At 40.9% G+C, this 26,713-nt stretch overlaps 1 protein-coding gene across 8 annotated transcripts in view; it reads right to left on the bottom strand.

Annotated features, from left to right (window-relative positions):
* Positions 1–26,713, bottom strand: part of HECW1 (HECT, C2 and WW domain containing E3 ubiquitin protein ligase 1) — a 251,754-nt gene that overhangs the window by 188,674 nt on the left and 36,367 nt on the right. For 2 of the 8 annotated variants that reach the window (XM_036406660.2, XM_036406659.2), the window contains exon 2: positions 25,228–25,427. The exons of the other annotated variants lie outside the window; for them this stretch is intronic. The gene's annotated coding sequence lies outside the window, so the exon portion shown is untranslated. The remainder of the gene's footprint in view (positions 1–25,227; positions 25,428–26,713) is intronic. 8 annotated transcript variants of the gene reach the window in all.

Here is a 26,713-nt window from a genome sequence, read left to right on the forward strand (position 1 = left end):
CTGCTGATAGCTGCCATCTTGCTTCAAATCCCTTTCTCAAAAAATACTTTTTGCAAAGAAAACCCTGATCATAATAAAGGTGGAATGCAAACAACTAAAATCAGTATCTCTTTTCAATCTCTAGATACTTATGCACGCATCTGCTTGTACATGTCTACATTTCTAGTGTGTCCTGGCCTCTGGCTGCAGCCCATGCTTCCTCTTAACACATGGGATAGTTTGTATAGCAATTAGCCCAACAGGTCTCCAGCCAGGATGTGCAGTACAGGCTAGTAAAAGCAAGAAAATCTATTCAAGCTTGAAAAATTATTTCATTCAGTGCTCAACAGTTTGTTTTCAGGGACAGCAAATACTTGTGCTCATCATATGACACCACTTGCAACAGGGGCTCATCTTGCATCTGAGAACAGACATCGGCCCAAACTTCTGAGCCACTTTGGACAAGATGGAGCTCCACACACAGTCATGCTAACAGAACAAAGAACATGCTTTTCTGTCAATAGGCAATCCTGTTAACAATGACAGAACAGTAGGTATGTTTGTACAGCAGATATGCTTTTCTGTCGCTTTGTTGCTTCCCTTCTTTCTTTGTTTGCACCAACACCATGAGCATCAATTAAGAGCTACCTGCTGCACAGCTTAAGCACTGTCTTTGTATTGAAGTGGTTGGAACACCATTGAAGACATCAAAATCACTGTTTTTCTTAAACTTCCACAGATCGATATTTGAAAGGTTTTTCAGTTTTTATAGAGATCAGAGAAAGATAGGTAGTGCCAGTTATTTATGTCAGAAGTGTTTGTTCCTTCTGTCTCAACAAGTACAAACACGTAAGACAATCTCAGTATTTTTAAGGTTTGGTAATTACACCTGCCAGCTGAAGCTACTAGAGCAGGAAATATATAAAACCCTTAAAATAAATCCATGGTTTTATGACTGTAAGATAAATACTAGCAAATTCTCATGTGTAAATTAGCTAAATAACTCACAAACCAGTATACAAATTAAACATTTTCTTTTCCCTTCAGAAGACAAAAAGAACACAATATCATTAGAAAAATAATTAATATGTTAATTGAGGATTTTAATTGCCCAGAGACAAACCTCAGTTGCATTGAAATCTGGCTCAAAATCAGAGTTACATCTGTTGTGGAAAGCACTCCAGTTTTTTCAAGTAAAGACACAAAATCTTGTACATATTAACATAAAATGGAAACTCTGATTATTTTGCAGCAAAGGCAAATCAAAAAGATAGCAACACCTTCATGCCATTTTCAGGTGAGATCTTCCATTTGCTAATTTGCCAATCTACCACATTGATCTCAGTTTGCAGCCCAGCTTGGGAAGTTATCAGATAGCAATGGTCTTCTCTCCAGTCCTCAGCTGGGGGGGAGGGTGAGGGCTGTAGAATTATATACCATGTGATAGACTCTTCTGCCTCATGGGTGCCATGAAATACAGAATCTGAGGTGGACAAGGAAGCCTAAATTCTTGAACAATAGTGTTTTTGCAATCTAAATTCAAAAGACCTCACCATGAACTTCCCTGTTTCCTACACTTGATGACAGCAAAGCATGAAGGGTGGAATCTGAGAGATGTGTCACGGGGGCTCCACCCATGAGTAACCTGCTGGAGTCCAGCTCCACACAGTCACAACCAGATCCAGCCTCCGCCGGCCAGCTGAGCCATGGACAAGGTGTGTGTGTGGGCTCTGAACACAAGGCTGGTGGTATCAGTCCAGGTCCTTTCAGAACTGGTGTCTGCCTCTTAAAAGAGGAAATATTCATGGCTGGCATTAACTGAGTTTCCATTGGGAGGTTTCATGGGAGAAAGTGCCCAACCAGTCCAGGCACTGAGGAAGCTACAAGAGACCAAATCTTGGTGGGTCAGTGTGATACAGTTCTTCTCCCTGCTGACTGTGGGGATACACTTTACTCTCCAGGAGTGTGAATAAAGCTGGCTGATGAAGTTTTAAATTGTCTCCGCAGCCATGTAGTGAAGAGGAAGGTTGTTACTGGTAATGCTGACATGGATAATGATGGCTTCGGACACTGAAAGGGAACTGCCAGTCTTTAGGGCCTACATGCCTGGAGGAGAGATGCCAGGAAGGACTGAAGAGATTCCCTCTTATTGCCCACCTGGAACCATTTGAGACTGCCAGTGTAACTCATGACATCATTCAAATACAAAAGAATGTCATTTTAATTAATAAAAGAAACTGTGTAAAACAACCTCCTAGCATACAGTTAGTAGACAGTTTGCAAAACTGGTGCAATGAGTTTATAATGCCAGGCTATATCCACTCACTTACAGAATCTCAGCATTTTGATGGAAGCTCAGTGTGACAAGACAGGCCCTTGCATGTGTCTGAATGTGACTGGAGAGATCAGCAGGCAGAGCAAGGTTAGAGACAAATCTGCTATCACTGCTCCTGTCCTGAGGACTTTAAAAAAAGAAATCTGTACATCCTATATAACATGGAATTTTATGAGCTAAAATTTTAGGTTTGCATTATTCTTGAAAACTAGCTGGTAGTAAATTTCAAGAACCACCAAGCTCTTCTCTCATAAATAACTTTCAGAAAGGATAAAGTGATAAACAAGCTATGAAAATTTTACGCCTGGCTAAAGTGTGTTTTGCATTCCATATAAACACAGCTAGTGAGTGTATTTAATAGAGGATTCGGGCAGCATGGTTTCAGCGGAAAAAGGGGATATGACAGTAAAAGCAGCAATGAGCTATTTTCCTGGTTTGGAAGAGTTCTTATTTGCCTGACTGTGCTTTGGGCTCAGATCCAAATGCTCTATGTCCAAAAATGACCAACCTTACCACACCACCAATGTCACCTCCACTTACTGGTTTCTCAAAGTCTGTACTATTTCCATGGTGATTTGCTGGCTCTGTCCATCTCAGCCTATGGCTCTGGTTTCACTTTGGCTTTCCTCCAAGCTGCAGTTGCTAAAATCAGCCCCCTTATGCCCCAGGAAAAGAGTCTGCTGACAGATCAAGTCCCTGGTCCTGCTCCCTGCAGGACCTCATAGACATTAGGTCTGGCACAGAAGGGGATAGCTGACAGGGGTGGTCTTTGAGCTGCAGGGTCGGTTTCTGCCACAGCCTGAGAGAGGAGTAACAGCACAAAGTTGGTCCTTGGCAGCCAAGACACAGAGGATGTGTGGGGAATGCCCAGCAGCTGTGCGCAGTGCATGGTCACCAAGGGCAAGGACAGCACCCCGGGCTCTGGGGCACAGGGAGTACCTTGGGGCCAGCACCCAAAAGCCTTCCTATGAAGGATGCTGGGTGGAGGATGATGCTGCACATGGAGGGTCCCATCACCCCCATTTCAGAGTGCCACCACCCAGCAATGCAGCACTCACAGTGCCCAGGGGCAGGATAAAGGAGAGCATCCTCCTGTGTCCTGCTGCCAGAACTGGCCCAGGGCCAGCCCAAAGACATCCAGGAGGAAATCCCTGAGAAGCTGTTGAGATTACTTGGAGGGAGTTGACAAAAGGAGACCAGGTGATGGACAAGGTTGGTGGAAGCTCTCTGGTGCAAGGCCACCCTCAGAATTCATTGGAAGGATGAAAATCTCTTTCAGCTACATAGCTGTGACCAGACCAAGTAAACACCTTCTTGAGAAGCACCACAGAGCTCCCTGTCTGCATTCCCAGTGGAGCCAGGGGCAGCAGCCATAAGAAAAGAAGTGCAGAGATGTTTCCAGGGCTCCCAGGACTTTGAATCACCCACTGGTGCAGGATTCTTGCCTTCGAGGAAGATCAGCCCAGGCGCATGTGATAGTCTCAGAAGCTCCTGAAATGGCTCTAGGTAGGGCAGATTAAGGCTTGGGCATCTCCTGGGAGGTCGGATCAGCCTTCGAGAGGAGGAGCCATGTCTTGCTCAAGTGTTCAGGGAATAGTTGATGGCCCCCACTCAGGTCAGAAAGGAATTTTCCCCTGGGGTAGATTGGCATGGGCCCTGGGGGTGTTTTCCTTGCCCTGCAGCACTGAGCCTGACCACTGGTGAGGATAAGAAGCACAGGAACAGAGTGAGCTTTGGAAGGCAAAAAGCATCTTGGCATCAATATGTGTCATATTTCAGAAATTCACTACAGTTTGACACACCTCCTCTTCTTTTTCTTTTGTGTGTGGTTGGTCCTGATCGTTCTTCACATTCTCTTCAGGAAACAGGAGCTGCTTGGCACGCATTCCTGCTGCTATTTTCTGTAGCTCTGTCACTTGCCTTTGCCAGACTGCAAAGGATGTATTTTCAAGCTAAACTAAAGAACACATCAGCCTGCTCCTGGCTACACATGCTCATTGTGGTAATGGTTGTGAGCATTGGCTCTGAAACAGATTCAGAATAACAACAAGAAAATTCTGTTTTCAGTTGTAAACTTTGTGCTATGTGTCCTCTTCGGTTTTTAGAGCTGAGAAGTCCCTGTCGTGGCAGGCAAATAACAGCCTCTGTGTTAATTTATGGTGAGCAGAGCAAATAGGACAGAGCAGTTGTGCCTTGTTAAACCCAGAGCTCTGCATGACAAGGCCCAACCCAGGTCTGAGGGCTCCACCCCCGAGAGCAGCTCTGCAGTGCAGGTCCCAGGCCCACCCAGGAGACTGGGCAGAGATGGGCACACACACAGCAGGGCTCAGCCAGGGACTGAAGGTCCCAGGCAGAGCTGGGACACGTCCCTGGGCCCTTGGCAGGAGGTGGTGGGGCTGGGGGTCCCAGGACAGGCCAGTCCCAGCCGCTGAGGCCCGTGAGCACCATCAGGACCCTGTCAGGACTAAACTTCAGTGCTCCTGTGCTCTTCTTCAGACACTGGTGGTGGGACACTTTGGAGACAGAGTATTGGACCTTCTCTCTGAGGGAGTGCTGCTGTTCACACAAGGAACAGTAAAACACAAGTGTTTTACTATGTTTTTCAAAGAAAGACAGGTTGAGGCATTTCTGAAAAGGGGTACAAGAAGTAAAAATAAAAACTACAGAAAAATTGACGCCTTCAAAATATTTGAAACCATTTAGATGAGAAGCACATGCTGCAACAGGCTGAGGGCTTGATCTCCGGGCCTCACTAGGTCAGAGGTTGTGCCATCCTGTGAAAACCCATCTCAGCTGGATGAAAAGACTTTCAAAAACCACACATCACACGTACTTTTTGTACATTTGTGCAATTTGTCCCATTATCTCGAGATGACCTACAGGGTGATAGAGCCAATGGCTAGGCTGGGGCACTGCTATAGATATTCAATCCCTTTTGCTAGTGCAGGGCTAGGAAGAAATGCCATTAGGGGCTACCTCAGATGTACTGGCAGGGAAAGTAAGCAATAGGAAGAAGCACAGAAGAAGGGAAGGAATAGTTTATCTGGAAGGGATCTACAATAGTCATATAATTGAACTGTCTGACTACTTTAGGTATTATCAAAAATTTAAGCGTTGTACTAAAGGCATTATCCCAAAGCATCAAAAACAGTCACAGGCTGGAAGCATCGACCACCTGTATCTTCCTGCAAAACCTGACCTCATTTCCAGAGAACATATGATTTATTTTTCCTCTTGACTTCCAAGCTGAGTTCCTTGTTCAGCCAAGTAATATTAAAAACAAATAGCTGAAATTATTATAAATGCTATATTATGAGCATTATTTGGGAGTTGGACCAGATGATCTTTAAACATCCCTTCCAACCCAAGCAATTTTGTGAATAAATGCTGACACATTAAGATGAAGTTCAGAACATAGGTTCTGAACCAACATCCTTCTTGAAGCAAGGAGACATGAGCATAGAGCAAATTCCATTATTTCTGCCCCTAACAAGGTGACATCTCACACAAGCTCCCTAAGACCTTGAGAAACTGAAGAGAAAATGAGACAATATTCACTACTATAGTAAGTTGTGGTCTCAGGACAGAGTTTTACTGTTTATCAAATTTCCTTCAGTACAGAAAGTAGGAGTTTAAAGAGGGATCAAAATGTCTGGGTATTTTCTTTGCCTAATAAGCAGGAAGGATGGAAAGAAAGAGCCTGTAAAGATTAACTGAAAAGGGGGACAAATGTTCCAGGAATGTTGGCAATGAGGATTGCCAACAGCAGTGCTGAATTCTTGGTCTGGAAGGAAAGATGGTAGGAAGGGTATCCACAGGTCATGAATTCCTCTGAAGATGAGCAGCTGTTTGATATACTATGCAGAAGCAGAAGCCAACAAAGCAAAAAAGGAGTGTAGAGAGAGAAAAATACAGTTGGAAGAACATTCTCTGTGAGCAGAGGATGCTTCCAGCAGTACCATAGTTAGAAAGGAAGGGAGACTGGTCCATTCCTACACAGGATATTACAATAACTGAAGCCCTGGGGAAAGAAACACTGGACAATGACAGGCTGGACAGCTCCCAAAAGCTTCTCCTCCAGAGCCCACTCAACTAATTATCTCCAGTATCAGTTCCTGCCCTCAATGGAGGGATCAAGTTCTGAAAGAGTCAAATGTCTTCTTGCTTTGGCAAGCCTCTTGGAAATTAGGCTTTTCTACAACCTCTTCTTTCACCTCTGGATTTTGTCAGGCTACTCACCATCATCCTTGGCTGTTTACATAACACTACAGCCACTACAGCACACAGGGAAAGCGAAAGCAAATTGCTATTACTGCACCAATAATAATAGGAAAGGTCGCAGGGTTCATATTTTTGTATCACCAACAATAGTTATCCACTTTTTATACGTGGGGAAATGATGTGCATGACCATTTTTACCTAATAGTTTGGTTAGCAATGACACATTCCAGGAGAACTGCTCCTTAGATATATTTTGATTATTTGTTTCACATTTTTTCCTCATTGATAAATTTCATGCATCAGCACAGGCATCAGCAGCTCAACCACTGGGCTCAAGACTTCTGCAAGTTCTGGGACAGCTGCAGGAACAGCAGCTGCCAAACTCCTTCTAGAGTCGTGCCACTGGGACTCAGCACCGGCCTGAGTAGAAAACATTTTGCTTTTTGATGAGGTGGAACTGTGTGTACCACCACATCTTCAGATGGAGTAATTTCTCATCGCTCCACTGACTCCAATATACTATAATCAACAACTGGCTGAAGGGACTGGCTTCAAATCTTCAGTTTCTCCCTGACAAACGTGATGTTCCTAGTGATGTGGATACTTGGCAGTACATTGGCTTAAGTAGAAAAAACAGTTTAACACAGTCCATCAGCCATTTATGAAATGAACTTGGATCTGAACTGCAATCCTAGAAGATGAGTGGAAAACTAACATCTGCAAATGAATTAATGCTTACCAAATGAAGTTTACTACTGAATGGGCTGTAAATGTCAAGCACAAGGAAACCAGAACATCTAAAGAAACAGGCATGAGTGAATAGTCAGCATATGTATCCCTTATCCTGTTTCTATAACTCTGTAGTTGCACATGCATTTTCAGGGTCTATTTAGAATCATCATTTGGCAAGGGCAGAAAAAGATGGAATAGAGATGACTTGAACAAACAGCACTATTATGGCATATTGTATCCGTGTTATTAGACCTATGGGGGAAAAGGTACAAGACAGAAAACTTTGTTCAGCACTGCCTAAATGCCATTACTCCCCTCTGACTGCAACAAACCACTGAAGCCATTGTCTGCAAAGCAGCATGCTTTAAGTATAACAAATTGCTACTGAGCTGGCAACCTCCTCAACTTATCTGATGAATTGTGACACAGAGACATCAGACTATCTATTAGCAACACGAGCAAGACCTTCCCCCAATTGCTCAGTGCAGTGATCAGTATCTACAAACCACAGTTTACATGTAATTGGCACAAAAATAGGGAGAGTGGAGGAGAAACAAGCAGCACACCCAGCATTAACAAGTTTCTATTGTAAATGATAAATACCAGACCCTTTCACTCCTGTTTCTAAAGCACCACCAAAAATCTCAGGGCTACACTGCCACAACACTAGCCCTCCTAACACCTGTTCAGGCAGCAGACAAAATTAGGCATCCTTATTATTTTGATGAAATTATCTTGCACTCCATTTTCATCCTCTTTTTTCGACACATGCTATAAAACAATGAACTGGCACTATCTATGCCACCGTCATGCATATTCCATCTTATAAAATGCTGGATTTCAATAGTTTAAATAAATATTAAAGTTATGGGCAAGGGATGTTTGAGAGGTGGGTCTACTATATAAATGGGTTTTGCATCTCTGTGCCAGGCTGTGATGCACTAGACATTTATTTGCTTTCCCATAAACACCCAGGCAAAGGTTAACATAATAGGATCTAGTAGTCATATTTAGGATTGCACCATTCACTTTTTTCAAAGCATTATTGAAAGATCAAGTTATTAATGGAAGATTAAAAAAGGGAAGAGATTTTTTTTTCTCCTTGAAAAAAACAATACCAAATCAGAAGCATTACTTCTGCCAGTTTGATAGCTCCAGCTCACTTGGAATGAAACCTCTTGGAGTACACCAGCAGCAAGTCTCAACAGGCTTATTCCTGGAAACCCTAAAAGTAGATAACAAGTGCCATATCTGAAGTTACAAGCAAGCTAAGTATCTAGACAAGCTGAAATTTTCTACACAGAGGAAATGCAAAGCCATGATAATTACTGGATACTACTAATCACTGATTATCCAGCAGTCCATTTTCACAGTATTTCAAGCTGGCTATAAGGAGTATGTCTTTATACTCGGTAAAAGTGACAAACAGGATAATGAATCAGGAAGATAAGAGATGATACTAGGCTTTATAAAAGGCCACTGAAGAAGCCAAGAGCTATATCTCAAAAAGACTGACTCAAGGACATGTCACATCACCTTCACAGAAATCTGCCCACAGATACAACAGCCCAGCGAGTCCTACCTAGACCACCAACTTCCCACTACTTGCTATGCACCATCTTCTAAATTGAAAGAGCAAGATGAGACAGATTTTTAAATATGGGCCATCTAAATAATTCCCATCCCAGTAGGGTCAGACCAGTAATGTTCCATCTTCTCTTCGAGTATCTCAGAGTCTTTAATAGATGACCTGGATGAAAGTTACTTGTAGTTGATTATGTTCTTCTACTTTTAGTAAGACCTAGGAAATAATAGGGTAAAATTCCTGTACTGCTGAGGAGGATTATAATTTGCTATTTAAGTTCTAGATGGTGAAATATTAGCCCCATTAATAATACCTTGCTTCCCTATTAATTTTACCCTATAAAAGGGGGCAATAGATTAAATTATAACAAAAATAAATCAAAGCAAGGTCTTATTTGTATAAGTATGACAGCAGTTAATTTTTTTCTTTTAAGAATTGAAATTAAGTGACTAAAATTTTCTCAGAAATGTAGGTATCAAAGGTAAGAGTAAAAGAATGTTTCTATCTCTGCCTTCATGACTGTTATTTCCCATAAGGGACGAAGTCAAAATAACTTCTGAGTATAATCTCTTCCACAACAACAGTTATTTATTTGACGGCTACATTTCATAATTTCTGTAGCCCTGAGAATTTAAAGGACATTCTCACCTAAAAAGTTTAGCAAATACACTTTTTTCCCCCCTGAGAAACTGATTTATTTCCTCTTCTGTGCAAGATCACTTCTCTATATAAAAAACCTGAAGTGCCATGAAGAAGTCAGTAAGATTTTCTTATAAACTTCTTGTTCATATGATCGTTGTGGATTCTCTAAGGGTTCTCTAAGAGCTCACCAGGGTCCCTGAATTGACGGCAGCTGAGCTGCAGATTTCAGGACTATACATTTCAGTTTTAGAACAATCTAAATAACCTTGTGCAAAGTGGGGGGAAGCATCTTTTCAGACAGGAGAATTTTTAACCAATAAGAGAGAGAGGAATTCTTACCAGCTCCTAAGTAAGAACATTGTCAGGTGAAACTAACACTCCAAGTGAAAAAGCTCCCCTTAAGAATAATGGAAGGCTAAGTTTTGAATTTGAACATCACTTTGTGCACATGTTTTCAGAGTCCAGAGATCACTGTACTAAAGAATCTCCCATGTATCATTAAATTAGTGTTTCCTGCCATTAGTTCTCTGTGTATTTTTTTCCTAATTGGCAATGTGCACTCACATGCACAACCTCTGCCTGCTCATGTCCTTGTTATCTACAGTTGATGCTTGAGAGACTTAAAGGACTCGTTTTCCTGTGCAGTACCTTCTCTCTGCTTGCCTCAGGCTATGCCTCAAATCATTCCACCTCAGTTGCATGGACATGATCTCAAAAATACAGGTTTATAGGCCCTTTTAGACATCCTAGTTATTTATAGTATTGTTCTATTACATTAAAAATGAGATTCCTCCATGACATTGGAAAGAAAAAAATCAATGAAATAATCAAAGATAGGCAGCAAACAAGTCATCATCTGGTATTTATCTCATCACACAGATTTGACTGTGTCTACAGTTTAAACAACATACTACTATTAAGATATCTTTATTGGATGCCATAGGCATACAAAACTTTATGTTTGGCTTATTCATAATTAAAGGCAATGTATGAACAACTATCTTACTTAAACAACCTCATTTTAAAACCCTCCAGTACACTAATTTTTCTATTAGGTTTGCAGCTAAGATGAAAGTATCAGTATTCCACTCGATGCCAAGATTTCACACCAGAGAGTCATCTGACCCTAAAGAACATTAAAAATGTAAGAATCAATTAAAAAAAATAAAATCAGAGTAACAATTCTCATTCCCTTGATTCAAAACAACAAGTTAACTCCCTCGTTCTTAATAACACTTATTATGTACAATCATTGCCTTGTTATGGTTTATTCTTCTATTCTTTTGGTACTCCTTTGCTGTCCTAAATAAGATGATATGGCACAGTAAGTGTGCTTGTTCCACTTCTGACATTAAAACCTCTGAAAATGTACATGTTGGAACTGTTTTCTGGTAATAGAAAATGAAATTACATCACTGTCTTGTTTAGGCTAGTCTGAGCCTAATCACCAGGTTTGTTAAAACTAAGACTAAACCTCTCTAGAGACCACATCACTGTCTGACCACAAACAGTGGGGGCAGACAGAGGGTTCTGCTGGTTCTTCCTGTGGCCTGTGACAGGAGACCACACTTGGTGTGTACCAGTCTCAGTCTGTTCTCACCACTTAGGAGAACACAGTAGATGATCCTTTAAGATCAGTGTGGCTCTGTTAAGGGATGGGTAACTAGTGGGAAGAGGGGATGGCAGACAGCACTATGCTGGGCTCTTTCAGGAGCCTAGTTCTGTAGCAGTCACTGTGTAGAGAGGGAGTGTAGAGGGAGGGACAGGGCAGCAGATGAAAACCTGTCTAACCCCTTGTCCACCAGACAGTCTGGGGTGCCCAGCTGCAGAAGATGCTAAGTATGAGAATGATGCAATATCCAATTTAAATCAAGAGACAAGTTTTTTGCCCCTACTGCCTCCAGCACTGCACTTCAAGCCTGGGCACTCAGCTTGACACAGAACATCAGGCAAGCTTCTTGAATGTCATGCAGCATGTCAAGATCCCATCTCTTGGGGCCCTCAATGGCTGGCAGCTATTATTATTCTTAAAAGGCATGCTATCGTCTGGAGGTTCCAACTGGAGTGGCTGTCTGCTGGAAATAGCCCATCTCCTCATTTGCACAGCCCCTGGTCAAGCAGCGTGGAGTGGAAAAGCTTGAAAAAGAAGAAATGCTTGGGGCAGTCTTATCTACAGCCTCTTACACAGCCTAGCCTGTTTCTTAACATTACACATGCAGCAGATTTGTGTCGATGACAGTTCTACCCAATGTACTAGGCCCTTACTTCCACTGTGTAGGTTTACCTGATGGTGCCTGATTGTTGCAGCTACACTGGTTTGCAGCCAGAACAGTGTCTGCAGAGTGCAGTCTGCAGAGGTGAATACTTTTAATGTATACTGCATCATTATAAACAGACTTGAAAACTAAATCCTGGAACTAGCCCATGGTATTAATCCTAATTTAGTTTGGGCCCGGTTCCAAATGGGTGACTACATATGCAAACATTTCATCTGAGTGTACAATTGGCTGTTATGAACACAAAATTAATTCCTGTGCTCATGCATGCATAATTTACACACACTGATTTAGATCCCAAAGTTATTCCCTAGCAGAATTCCAGTGATCAGATTAACTTGAAGACTAGTGTTAAAAAAAACCACCACAGTAATATATTCTTAAGCCACACAAAAAGGAAGGAACTGAGGAAATAATTGCTGTTTCTATAATAAAAAAAATGCAAAAATTTTCAGTATAAAACTATTATTTTACAGCTGACTGCTGGGTTTTTTCCTTTCCCAGATCCCCCAGGTAATTTCCCCCCTACTATTTAATTTCTATTAATATGCATCTTATATTGTGGCACATCAGCACAATGTCATCCATTAAAAAGAATCAGCAGGATTACTGTTAAGTAGAATGTTTTCCATCAGGTATATCTGAGTTTCATGTTTTAATGCACAAAACCCAAAATGCTTCTCAGGAGCCAATACTTGGCTTCTCAGATTGGAAGTGAAATGCCAAACAAGTGAGGCCAGTGAACCAAAAGTGAACTGTGAATCATAATTTAAGAAAGACTTAACTGGCATTAAGAAAATCAAGAAACTGAGGCTAGGCAAATTGTGGTGATGAAAAAACAGAGTGGAATTGTTTCTCTCCAGGTAATTTTCATGACAAATCTGTGTCCTTTCGAAAATAAATAGTAAACATTAATTAAACATATGCTAGATCCCTGTGTCTGGAATGTTGCATTCTGTAACAAGACCATATAGGAATCATGCAAAATCATCACCAAGCATGCAATTAGCACAGAAGTACCCTGGAACCAGGATCTCTGCAAACTAAGACAGCCTGATTTTTCCATACAATTGCCACATTGATTTACCCTTTGTGTCACCCTTATTTAAAAGGAAAAAGGGGTATTGTTTAAGCTACAAGAGGTTCTTAATGGAATCCTGTATTTTGGAAGGTTTGAGATTTGTTTTTTAACGACTCACTTTACAGAAGCAAATGCTCAGGCTGGTAAAAAAAAAATCCTTGGAAAGTTAATTTTTTTACGTAACATACTTGGGATATTAAATTGTAAAGCAGAATTCAAAGACTGGTCTTCACTCAAGTCAGTTTGTTCTTGACTTTAACTCAGGTAGAAACAGGTCTTGTACGTGACAAGAAACATGTATGGAGAATGGTGTTGAAATAACCTCACATGAAAAAGGCTTCCCAGAGCTACTGATGCTGCATGCAAGCTGCAAAATCTGGAATTTCCCCCGTCTGTTTCACTGTCCTTCAATCCTGACCACCATGATCAGAACACTGCTTGAGATGTGCTAACGTACTTTATATTGAGTTAACTGAGGTGAGCATTACCTTACCAAAACCAAAGATGTAGAGATTTCAATTCCTCAAATTATGGCACATTCTTAACTACAGGAAGAAAACTATCAAAGCTAGTCAAAGAAATTATATATGTGTTTGTAATCAAGCTGGTATTTAAATATGTAGTAAATATACTTGTTACAATTTGTTATTTGATAGGATTTAGGAAAATCTGTGCTGGAAAAATCATTCTGCATTTTGGCCTTTTTAACATAACAGAGTCCAGCAGTAAGTCATTCTGAAATTAAAAGTATTTATATCACAATGTTGCATGACTCTTGATTTATTTTTTATAAATAAAAACATGTGTACTATATATGTGTGTATGTATGTGTATATTTATTCTTATTTGTCAGCATAATTTATATATTTCATATTTCCAAAGATTGATTTTTTTAAAAATAAAAAGCACTGCATACCATAAGACAAGCTTAAGGTGAGATTGTATTTATAGTAACTTAAAGGATCAGGCACTGCTCCTTAAATGAATTTAAATGATGCATTTTTCCATTGCCAGACACATCTGAACATTTCACCTTGCCGTGACTGATGGCTTGCATCTGGCCGTGTCTCCAGACAACATGGTGTTTTTCAGTCTAGTGGAAATATGCTATTTAAGTCTTATTTACAGGCAACAAAGGAAAATATCTGAGTTGTAACCAAGAGTACTGTAAATATTGACAAAAAGCTCCACCTATTTTCAGAATGTTCAAGGGGACTTGGGATGTGGGGATAAATAGAGTTAGTAACTAAGATTTAATTGCAGCTTTTACACTATTTAGTATTCTTAAAATGCCCAGCCCTGGAGCTGTATGAACAAGTAAAAATCTTTCCTTTCTATATTATGAGTTTCTAGATTTCATTTCTCAGAGTACCTGAAAAAGGTCAGCCCTAAAGGCCTAAATGTCACAAGACAAATTTAAAAAATATTTTCTTTCCCACAAACCTTTTTTTCACAGATCAATTTCTTGTCTTCTGGCTCTTGATTAGTTTTTAAACATTTGGGATCAGCAACAAAGAATTAGAGATAAAAAATATCAGGATGCAAGTGAGGAACCTGCAGAGAAAGAAATGCTTGTGTGCTGCATGGATGCAGAACCACACCCCAGCTCACATGGAGCTGCCTTGGCTGCCCCCTTTCCAGCTCACAGCAAAGGAATAATGTGAGCACATCCAGGGGACAGCAAATGGGGCATGCAGAAAACCTTAAGACATTTGTCATTCACAGAAATGCCCTTCTCTAACCAATTCCAAAGTTTCCAAAACATTGCTACAGTGGAAAATTTTAATAAAATAATTACAGAGATCACATATCCACTTCCTAGAATTCTTTCTTCTTCAGTAAACACATTACAAAAGCATTTTCTTTAACTGAAGAAAACTACTGGCCATTTTATCAACTTCTTCCTACCTGTTTTTTACATCCACCTGTAGATGTGAAATCAAAGCAACTGCATCCAGTTAGCAGTGATGCAATGAAGATCCCTAATCAGACCCTCCACATGTTCCACTCTAGCAGAAAGTGAAGTAAGGACTAAATTTTCCAAAGGCTACAAGTCAGTGGTTTTTCCTAATAACAGTTTTAATTATTCATTTATTTATTATGAATAGCTATAAGCAGTGAAATTCTAAGATATTCATTTGGCATACAGAGATCAAAAAGAGCCCTTTTGGCAAAAAGTTTCCAAACTTGCTAATTATGCAAAATCTTTTGCATTTTCCCCACCAGTAGCTGTATTTTAAGCAATACGTGTCCCTGTATGAACCAGGTTTAAGAATGGAAAGTGTCTGAAGAAAACTGGAAAAGCTTCCCATCAGATTTGTCCCATCAGATTCTGATATTTCTGGGTTCCTTAATTTCAAAACCAGAATACTGTAGCAGTACCAGAAACAATGGATAGGATCATACCCCATGGTAGCAGGGGTATGAAAAGTCCTTAATTTAAAAGGAAACAGCAGAAAATGGAAATATTCATTATCCTTACTTGGTAAATGGTGAAGTACAGCATCCCACTGCACACCATGTGACATTCTGCAAGCACTCAGACGTGGACCCCTTGCTACTTAAGTATTGATTCCTTGCCTTTGCTTTAAGGTCATCTTTCATATATTTTGAAGTACTTCTACCCTCTGAATTAGGAGAGCTCTGACTCCTGAAGATAGTAATGGAAAGCCTGTCAAAATTCAACATATATTCAAAAGACTACGTGATAAATTGTGACATAAATCCACAATTCCCCTTGCAAAATAAATCATCTGGTCATGTAAGTTATGGAAATTTTTGTGATCTTCTTCTAAGTATTTTTGTATTTGGAATCAAGGAACCCTCAAAGTGTTTTCAGGACATTGACTCATATTCTTCTGAAAAGGTCTTTTAGTCATAAATGATGTAAGCCGATAATGATGAAAAATGGTTGTTTCCCCATGCTTCCATCAGAATTTCTTCTGATCACTTAATAGTCAACCACCACTGATGTATAGCTTTAATTATGCCATCACGCAGTTACCACTTCACATCTCACCCCTGTTTGCACTTGCTTTGCCAACACACAAAGTGGATTAGGGCTGACAGTGTACCCTGTGAGAATCCACTCTATTTCAGAACTGGCTAACTGAAGCCATGGCAGATCTTTATATGTTGTGCACTATTATGAACTACAGCTAAGCAAGATAATTTGAAAACTTACTACTGGTAGATCCCAATTCAGATACAGAAATTTCCTAATTATGTCTTGGCATAATCCAGTAAGTAAGCAGATTCTCCTTGAGACATCACCTACAAGTACCTTGACAGCCACCAATCATCCACCAGGGACTGGGGAAATAGCTTATTTTTTAAAATAAAATCTTAATGGTTCCTTCTTCTTGATATTAAAGGGATCTTAAAAAACATACTACATGTCACGGTCCTCCGCCTACTGTCCATATTACTACACATCAGGTAGACATTGTTAACACCATACTGAGCCAGAGACAACATGCCCTGCAATGAACTCTCTCCATTCTGCTTACTGAAGAGTCATAGTGCTACAGAAAAGCACCATAAATAATGCATTCCATCTACCAGCTTTTCTAGGAATTGAGCACAAAGCATGTGGAAGACATGCACAGCCTTCCTAGAAATTCTTCAGGACTGAAGGCAGCCTTCTGATCAGCAGCAGCTGGCAGACCATTTCTCCTGTTATGCAACAACACAAAGGCACTTAACTTCTACAGGAAGCCTCCTCTCTTGGTGTGGAGTATTAATCTAGGACTGGTTTTATTTAATTTCATGTTGAATTTCACTAATGTTTGGGTTTTTCTGTTTTGTGTGCCAGACCTTTTCTTGCTTCTCAGGCAGATCTGGAGAGTGCACTTGGACTGGAAGCATTTATCAAAGTTCCCAACTCAAATGCTCACCTCTTAGTCTTTGACTAAGCCAGTTGCTACCTATGATGGCCCAAGAAACACCATCTTGTGTGAAGGGAAAGCAGCCAGTTGTCCCATGTGAAATGAAACCAGGATTTCCACAAGTCCGTTTCCTGAGATAGAGGCTGCCAAGTTCCCAAAAAGTTCCTGTGCGTACAGAATAACACAAACTGAATATATTTCTCCTTTACAAACAACACCACAGACAAGTTAAAAATTAAAATACAATGGTCAAAAAGAAAAGAAGGCAAGGGTGTCTCTTTGTAACTGCTGTGACTTCAATGTAGTTGTACAAATTAATTTGGCCCAAGTACACCACATGTTTAAAGCTGATTAGATTAATTAGGTTACCACCAATTTAAATGTTAGTTGTTATAAATACTGAGCTCTCCTTTTTCTTAAAATTAAAACTTGCAGACACCACAAAATTACTTTCTCACATACATAAAACACTTACGACTAGCTTCATAGCTATCCTTTCTTTCTTTAAAACATAAGGCAGTAATTTGCTTATCTCCATGGAAAGAAGGAGTAGCACAAAAGTGAAAATACAAGCTGGTGATTTTACAAATTTCTCAGATTCAAAGTTCTGCAAGGCAATTCCAAATTAATAGGACCCACAATTTAGAAAGATATGAGCAGTCATAAAACCTTCTGACTTGCTTTTCATAGAGTCATAGAATCATCCGGCTTGGAAGACACCTTTAAAGGTCATCAAGGCCAATTGTCAACCCAGCTCTACCATAACCGCTAAACCACATCACCCTGATCCAGACACTTCTTAGATATCTCCAGAGATGGTGACTCCACCACCTTCCTGGGCAACCTATTCCAATGCCTGACCATCCTAACAGTGATTTTTTTTCCCTAGTATCTGAATCTCCCTTGTCTCATCTTAAGGCCATGTCCTCTGGTCTTCTCAGTGCAGGCACAAGAGAAGAGACCAGTCCCCATCACACTACAACCTTCTTTCATGAAGTTGTAGAGAGCAATGAAGTCCCTCCTGAGCCCTCTCTTCCTGAGAATTAACAACCCCAGCTCCCTCAGCCATTTCCCATAAGAAACGTTTTCCAGACCTTTCACAAGTCTTGTTGCCCTTCTTTGGCCACGCTCCAGCACCTCAATATCCTTTCTAAAGTGAGAGGCCCAGAACTGAACACAGTACTCGAGGTGTGACCTCACCAGTGCTGAGTACGGGAGGGTGATCTCTGTCCTGGTCCTGCTGGCCTCACTGTTCTTCATACAGGCCAGGATCCATTGATCTTCTTGGCCACCTGGGCACACTGCTGGCTCATACTGAGTACCCCAGGCCCCTTCCTGCTGAACAGCTCTTGAGCCGCTCCTCCCCAAGCTTGTAGGGCTGCATGGTCTTGCAGGACCCAGCACTTCCCTTTTGTCCTCACCATGTTGTCCTCAGCCCACTAATCAAGCCTGTCCAGGTTTCCCTGCAGAGCCTTCCTACTCTTGAGCAGATCAACACCCTCACCCAGCCAGTGTTTTCTGCAAATTTACTGAGGGTGCCCGGAATCCCCAGGCCCAGATCATCAAAAAAGATGTTAAACAGGGATCAGCCCCAAAACTGAGCCCTGGGGAACACTGCTAGTGACCCATCACCAGGTGGATTTAGTTCCATCCACCTCAACTCTCTGGACCTGGCCATGCAGCCCAGTTTCTACCTACTGAAGTGTTCACCCATCCAAGCCACGAGCAGCCAGGTTTTCTAGGAGGATGCTGTGGGAGACCGTCAAATGCTTTACTGAAGTCTAGATAGAGTACATCCACTGCCTTTTCCTTATCTACTAAGTGGGTGACTTGGTCATAGAACAAGGTCAGGTTAACCAAGCAGGACCTGTCTTTCATAAATCCACATTGGCTGGACTTGATCCCCTGATTGCTCTGCATGTGCCATGTAATGACACTCAGGATGAAGTCCTGGCACTCAGGACCCCTCCTGTTTGTTGCTACCAAAATGGCCTTGGACTAAGACAGAAATAGGATGCTTTGCAAGCTGACCCTAATCCAGCCCTGAGGGGTGGTTAAAAAGCAGCCCCAGGAAACAACTGAAGAAACAGCTCTCAGTATCTCACAGTAAATATGGGAGATCTGAGTGCTGATTAAGATACCACTCCTGCTGAAGTTATTAATGTGAGATCCTTACAGAATCACTGAAGCCTGGAGCTGCAGTATGTAGCATCAAGCACCTTTAGCTTTACTCCTTCCCCAGGCATGCAGCCAAGACTCAGCTTTATTGGTCATCCAAAATCAAGGTGCTGTATGTCTTCAGGGTTGATTTAAAGCCTTCAAAAATAAAACAAGCAAACAAACAACTTGTGGCCTATAGAAACAGTGTGCCTTATGACACTGCCCAGTTTCATTAGCTTCATGTCAAAATGCTTGGGTTCAGGTTTTTTTTTGTTTTTACTTGCAGCATCCATCAATCCAAACAGTGATTTTTCCCACACTATTTTATCAGACTGAAGAAATACCTAGTGCACATTGCTTTACTCATCAGATAGTGGGGGAAAATGCAATTATTTAACTGGTAATTGAGCCCTAAAGGATGGAGCTAAAAGAAGACTACCTAAGGCTACACAAAATTTAACTCAGTCTCAGAAGTAGACAGGACTTTCCTGATTATATTACTTCAGAAAATGAACTCACCTTCCACAACAATAAAATATTTTTGTGCAAACTGCATCAAAGAATTAACTCTGAACTACACAGACAAGTCATTATGTTGAGGAATTATCATAATGGGGCAAAAAAGTAATTTGAGAACACTAATGTGAGCCTCTTATAAGTGCCTCCTACAAATCATGGATGCAGAAGAAATAGCAGTAGAAAAAGACAAACCTAGGTGTTACTTTGAATTTGCATTTGAAAGCCATTCATGTTGGGATCCAGGCAATTATTTGGTAAGTGATATGAAAGAAAGGAGCTATTTGTCCCCTTTAGCCATCTCTGCTGTTTTTCTTTCCCCCCATGCACACAGTTTGACATCACCCAAGCCATGTCTGTGGTCTGAGAACCATAACTCCAGCGTGACCTTTGACAAACATGCCTAAGAAATGCAGCAGCTCTGGGTACACATGGAGTAGAGATCCCTGTGCTATTTCCCACCATTCCAGAGAGGACCATGTTCTCTGCACCCCATGGCCAGCCAGATCAGCTGGCTGGTGACATAAGATAACTAGAACCTAAGCTTCACACCATACCAGCAAGCATTTTCCCAGTCTTCTTCTCAAGTCTAAGGAGCCTGCAGAAGAATAGATGAAACATGCTCTCCACCTTTCTGTAATCATATCCCTTCCTGCTTTCTTCATTGGAAAAGTTCTTTCCAGAGCAACTTTAAAAGGATCCAAGGAAGAGGCACTGTAACAGCAGGCTGCAACACCTTTCCTTCTCCTACCTCCTCACCAACTTAGCCTACATCCTTGGGACTCCCACTCAGAAAGGCACAGCTAGAACATGACAGAAAACTGCTGTGCTGTGGTTCATTATCTAAGCAGGACAGAGTGGCAACATTTACTACCTCTGCTCTCTTCTTGCCTCTAAAATTCACACCTTTTGCTGAGAAGAAAGTAGGTGCGTCTATGCCAATCCTTTAATCCCAACACTGAAAGACCAGGTTAAGATCCTCAAAGGCAAAGAAGGACGATTTGAAATGTGATAATCTCTTAATTTCTAAAGCTGTGCACACCAATTCCTCTTACTTCAGAGGAACACATTGTAGAAGTAGAGATTTGGAGGTGTTCAACTTTGTACTGACTGTGCAAGTGATGGCAATCACCTCCTTTAAGGATTGTTAGAGTATCTCACTATGATCCAACAAAACAAATGCAAACAGCAGCACTCTAGCAGCTCTCTAGGAATACTTTTTTTCTGTGAAGAGCAGTAAAGACTGCAAGGAATTGACACATCAAGAGTAAAACTACAAACCCCATTACTGCACACAACATCAGAATTAAAGGATGAAGAATAAAGACATTGAAGGGTGAAGACCTTGCATGTATCTTGTTATACTAGAACAGTAAAAAATCTTTTAACTGGAACTCTGCCTAAACAAAACAAATGAGTTTGAGGTCTAGATCTCAAGAACTCAAAAACCATTCCTTCTGGGTTCAGTTTCTTCCCCAGGAACACACAGTAACAAACCCCTAGATTCCTCCCTCAAACAAGAATCAGGCTTAGTTTTGCCTCTTATTTCTTCTAGCATGAACTCAGGGTGCACAGTAGCTCCAATTAATTTAAAGGGATTTCTTTTGTTCAAGTAAGTTTTCTTACCCAAACCTATTTCTAGTCTCATGGTTAGAAGTTTCCCTGGCTGAACAGGTGACTCAATTTAAAAACACAAACAGTAGAATAGAAAAGGGCCTGGCCTCCACATAATTAGGCCCCTTCAAAGGCCCTTGGAAGACAGATGTGCAGTTTCTTGATATTTAAAAATATAGAGGTGCTTTGAGGTTCTGCGTGAGGCAGTTCTGAACCATGACATAAGCAGAAATCAGGATAATGTAAAAGTCACGCCACAGTACTGAGTGTAAAAGCCTCCAAGCCTCCATGCTTAAGGCAGCAGAGAATCACAGTTCATTATCTGACTTCGGACATTGTGGGTAACTTAATTCCACGTAGTCTGCACCAACTCTTCCAGTTGAACTCATTTAGTTTGCAAGTTCAACAAGTTTAATTAACTCTGCTAAAATTCACTTCAAGGATCTGGTTCTGCACAGAACCTGAATTTTACCTTCACACCTGCCACAGGCCAATTGAATTCAACTACTCGTGCACCACTTAGTGCTGGGGTGGCTGCAGCTCAAGCTGATCTCATGAGCCACCCACCACAGGCTTTGCACCACAGGCTTTGAGAACCTGAACTCTAACATCCAAAAAAGCCAGAGGCAGCTCTGAGACCGACTCAGCTCTGGAGTAAGCTGCAGATGAGAGCAAGCAGTAAATGTGCGAAAGTGTCTTCAGGGATGAGGCTGGATACAATCAGCAGCCTGAGCCAGCCCAGCCTCCTGCTGCTCCTGCTGCATGCATCTCAGAGCACCAGCTGGCCAAACTTGAACAATCTACCATAAAATCAGGACATGTGTCCCAAAACAATGTGCAAACACAGAACAGAAGACCAGTTCCAGTCTCAACGAGCCTGTGAGAAACACAAAAGGACAGCGAAGCACGGTCTGACAGTAAGACAAACCATGGCAACTACAGATTAATTACTGACTATTTTTGGGTATGCCACATGGCAAGGAGAAACATGAAAGAGTATGGGAGATGGATTTGTAGTGCTTTTGTTTCAGCTGGGAAAATTCTTCCCAGCATGAAGGCAGAATATGAAAAAGTATAAAGGGTCTTGCTAACATCTGAGGTCATGTGGCAGCTTTTGGATGTTCAAAGGAAGCAATGATGTAAAGCTTCTCCCATTTGGACTTCATTCTCTATTTCTTCCTTCCACTCAAGGGAGAGAAAGGGCAGGGTATTGACACATGCACAGTCAAAGGAGCAGTTAGTATCCTAAGGACCATACAACTTGAAAGAGAAATACCAAGATTACTGGCAATAAGATAAACAAGTTTAAGAGAATAATGGAATTTTTAAAAAAGATATTACTTAATCAGTGGTGAGATTCTGTAGAGACACACTGGAACTCTGTCTGAAAACTCTGGGAAGCAAAACCTAAGATCAGATTTAAAATACACATGATCACAGTCATTGAAAATTGAATGATCAATCCTGACGTGAGACAAGTTTCATTCCATTGCGGTAAGCCCTTGTAAATGTTGAATTCAGTACTTCTAGAAAATATCCCTGCCAAGGTCAAAACACATTGGAGCTCTGAACAATGAAATAACAAAGATATTCTTGGGAGTAAACCCCAGAAGCCAGAACTTCACAAACAAGACTGCAGGATTCCTCAATAAGAGATCAAAATTAATTTCCCACTCAATTTCTTTTCATAGAAATACTGGTGATTACTAGAGGTAAGTCAGTCCTCCAAGTAAAGAATGACAGCAGCCAGCCAACTAGTCTAAGTTGTTTCAGTAGATACTGTTTTCCAAGTGACCTTAGTTGGCTATGTTGGCTATCACAGCTCATTTCCCCATTCTGCCTTCACTGATGCCCAAAAGCCCCCAGAATAATCCTGAAAGTCTATCTTCAAGCAATGGCACAAAGAAAATCTGTAAGGTGAATGGAAAATAGCTGTCTGCTTTCTGGTCTCGCACCTCATATAACAGATGTTTTGACCATCACCTTGCACTATGTAATGATGCAGTGTAAGAAAAATATTCCAATGATCAACTGTGTCCTCCACATAACTTTGCTTGCTAGGATATTTTTGAAAAGGACAAATTGACTTCATTAATTGAAGCTGTGCATCCTGCATTTTACAGGAAAGATGCTCCAACAAGCATGACCTCACTTTGCAAGGAATTACGAAGTTTCCACACAAAAGAATGTTCTAAGGAGAAAACACAGGGACTCAAGTGGAAAAAGACAAACCAAACAAACAAACCAAAAAAACAAACAAACAAGAACTCAATGAAGTTGATTAGAAAAGAACAAGCCATTTGGGATGGTTTTGAAGCAATCACTGCTATGTGAACGACTGTCCTGAGGGTTACCAAAAGGAGGAGTATTCAGTTTTATTTAACATCTTTATTATGAATCCTTTGAGGGGCTGCAAATGCATTTCTTGAGTCTGCATCTGTATGGAACCAAGAGGCACTCTGCCCCTCGGGGTGCTGATGCTGTGCAGTGCACAAACCCTGCCTTAATGGTAGGCTCCCTCACATCAATGTCAAGTTTCTCAGAAATCCTAAATCCTTGCACCCTTGTGACGGTCAGAGCTTTATATCAGAGGAGCTACTCAGTTGCTAGGGGTGTCACTTACACACACTTAGGTTTCCAACTCAAGAGTCCTAGGGAGCCTGACCTAAGGTCCCTTGACAGCAAAAGCAGAAAGACTTGATCCATGGTCTTTGGACTTCCCATAAAATTCACATGGAAAAGTTAGTACTTCAGATGGAAAGTAAATGGTACACAGAATATCCAACAACTCAGCTCTTTCAAGCTGGACAAAGGACTAGAAAAAGTCCTTTAATAAGAAGGTAATAGCAGAGAAACTTCTTGGCCTGGCTTTGAGATAGGTGAGATAATCTGTTGGGTCATTTTCATGACAGATTTTTTGATGCTCTGCTTAAAATGAGCATCAAATGAGCAAATACAACTATCTAATTCCATTTTGAGCCTGAATAGCTGAGGTCATTAGAACATTCAAACATCACTTTCAGCTACCAGATACGTGGAGTCTCCTAATCATACATGAGCACCAGACTGGGGTGACACACCACCATGGACATACAACAATGGGAAAGGGATTTTTTACTGAGCAAATGGTAATAGAAGTAGAAAGACAACATAACTAAGAACAGTGATGTTGTGGTAACTGTTTATGGAGTTTATCCTTTGCTGCTGCGTCTTGTTTCACATAGGACTGATTTGCCAAAATGTTTCAATGACTCATTGTCTGCTGGTAGGACATGGAGCAGCTTATTTAATTAAAAAAACCAAACAGAACTCTAGTCTTCTGCATGGAGACAGCTGCTTGTACCAATAAACTCCTGCTTACTAACAGGACTGTACAATGCACCAACTCTAACTTAGAAAGGATCCACTAGTTTAAAAATGTTGCTTATCTGGTTTCTCCCTTGCTGCACTGAAGGAGGCAACATTTTTCTCCCTTAACAAGAGCATGAAGGGCTGTCCTCTCCAAAGGTATCACATGGTAGTCTCCTAATTCTCATCATGAGGATATTGAACAGCTACTTCATTACTGTCATATTTCAGAGGAAAGATGCCAGCCCTCAGCTGAGCAATCAAATTTAGACTACAAGTCCCTTTGGTTACTAAAGCACAGCCAGCAAAGACACTTGTGGCTCAGAGTTAAACCAGCCTCAACAGCAACCAACATGTTTAGAAAATGAACCAACACATAACCAAGTTCACAACACATAATCAAGTCTGATAAAGAGCAGACTAGAGTACGTACTGGGGCTATGACTTACATAGAAGATTAAATTAGATGTTCACATAGCATCCCTACTGGTCTTAAAATTTCATACTGCATTTTGGGAAGACCTCTGCATTAATTCCTTTCTAACTTCCAAAACAAAGTTTCACTGTAACTTATATATGTCCTCTTAGCAACTCTCGGGGCCTGCTAGCTCAACCAGTGTTGTTATTAAAAAACAATTAATATCCTTTATGCCACTAAAAGCACTAATACATTACTAACATAACACATTTGCCTAGAAGAGCAATGAACACAAGGTGATTGGCGGCTTCAACTCCAGCAGCCGCTGCTCTGAAGAGTGCATCTAAAACATGCATTTCCCAGCACAACGTGAATCTGACCTACATCATTTCAGCAGCATTCTGTGGGAATTTAAGAGGAGAGCCTAACTCACAGGACTGCTGCTGGTGGGTGTCTTCAGTTTGTCCAATATCTCTCCGCGTCTGGCATTTGGTTTTCAGGCTTGAGTTCAGTTCCCTCCTCTGCTCAAGTGGAGATTCAACCACCAATATCTACACTTCATACTGCAGGACAGCTACGAGTGACACTCTCTCAGAACATCTGGGTGAAGCTATTCCACTAGAGATAACATACCTAAATATCAAGAGAAAGAAAAACAGAGCATGAGTCTAGTTTTAGCATCACCTGTAAGGATGCTCACTTGCCAAGCAAAATTCTTCATTCTCTGTTTCTGTTCCAATCCCATTTCAGTTATTTATATAAAATTTAAAGAGAGGGGCTTATGAAGGCTCCCCAGCTCCAGATTAGTTTTCATCTCTGTGGTTGAAGTCACTAATGGGATGCACAAAATTAAAGAAGCCCTCAGGAAATAAGGGGAAGCAAATACAAGTTTCCACCTTCTAGGTGACAACATAAAACAACAAAATCCTAAGAAAAAAGAGGCCATGACCATTGGCGATTTTGCGAACACAGGAATTTCCTTCTTTTGTTTTCCAAGCAACTGCTGAAAACAGTGCGATATGTTTAAGTTTAAACTGAGTGAAAAGTGGTTTTTAGAAAAAAGGGAAAAACTTTATATTTAGCATAACCTCAGCTGGGTTTTATTTGTTTTGTTATTCTGTTTTTTTTTAATTTTATTTTATTATTCAACTCATTTGATATATTTATTTTTTTTAAATCAATTATCTGAACAGGCCAGTTATGAATATTTGGCATGTTAGTACATCTACCCTGAGCCTTGGCTTAAACATATACTAACGTCAACAGATGTCATGCATGCAGATCAAAGGCAAATACCCATTTTGAGTGTAACCCTGAAGCAGCTCTGTCTTTGCAACAAGGCAAGAATCCACTTCATTCTTGTAAATCCATCTGTCATCAGAACACCTCAAAACTGCCATGAATATGAACACAACAAATGAAAACATGCATGAGGCTTTATTTGAAGAGATGACAGTCAAAGAGCTGCTCCTCAGCTAGGGGTAATGCTAAACATGAGAGGATAACCCACATAAAAAATCTCTGGTTTGCACCAGGAATTATGTCTGCTTCCACTATCACAACTGTGTTAACACTTTGTTTTTCAACAGAAAAGAGTTTAATGGGCAAAACATAAGCACAACAGGAGACACCAGTTTCTGTCAAGTCTCTGCAATGACTCTATGACCAACTGGACTTGGTAAATTCAAGTTCATAATCCCAAATCTGACAAGGTTTGCAGTATTCCACATATGTCTCAGTAAGGCCTAAGTGGCACTGAATTATGTACAGAGTGACCCCAAACACAGCCAAATTAATTTTTTTGAAGCTTATCAACACTGAGATTTCGTGTAGCAAGTGCATTTACATGCCTGAGTTTTGAAAGTAGGGCTTTACATGTTAGTATCTGGTACTCATGTTTTCTCACTTAGTAGCACAAT

This window comes from Molothrus ater, chromosome 1, assembly GCF_012460135.2.
Source record: "Molothrus ater isolate BHLD 08-10-18 breed brown headed cowbird chromosome 1, BPBGC_Mater_1.1, whole genome shotgun sequence".
NCBI classification, from domain to species: Eukaryota; Metazoa; Chordata; class Aves; order Passeriformes; family Icteridae; genus Molothrus; species Molothrus ater.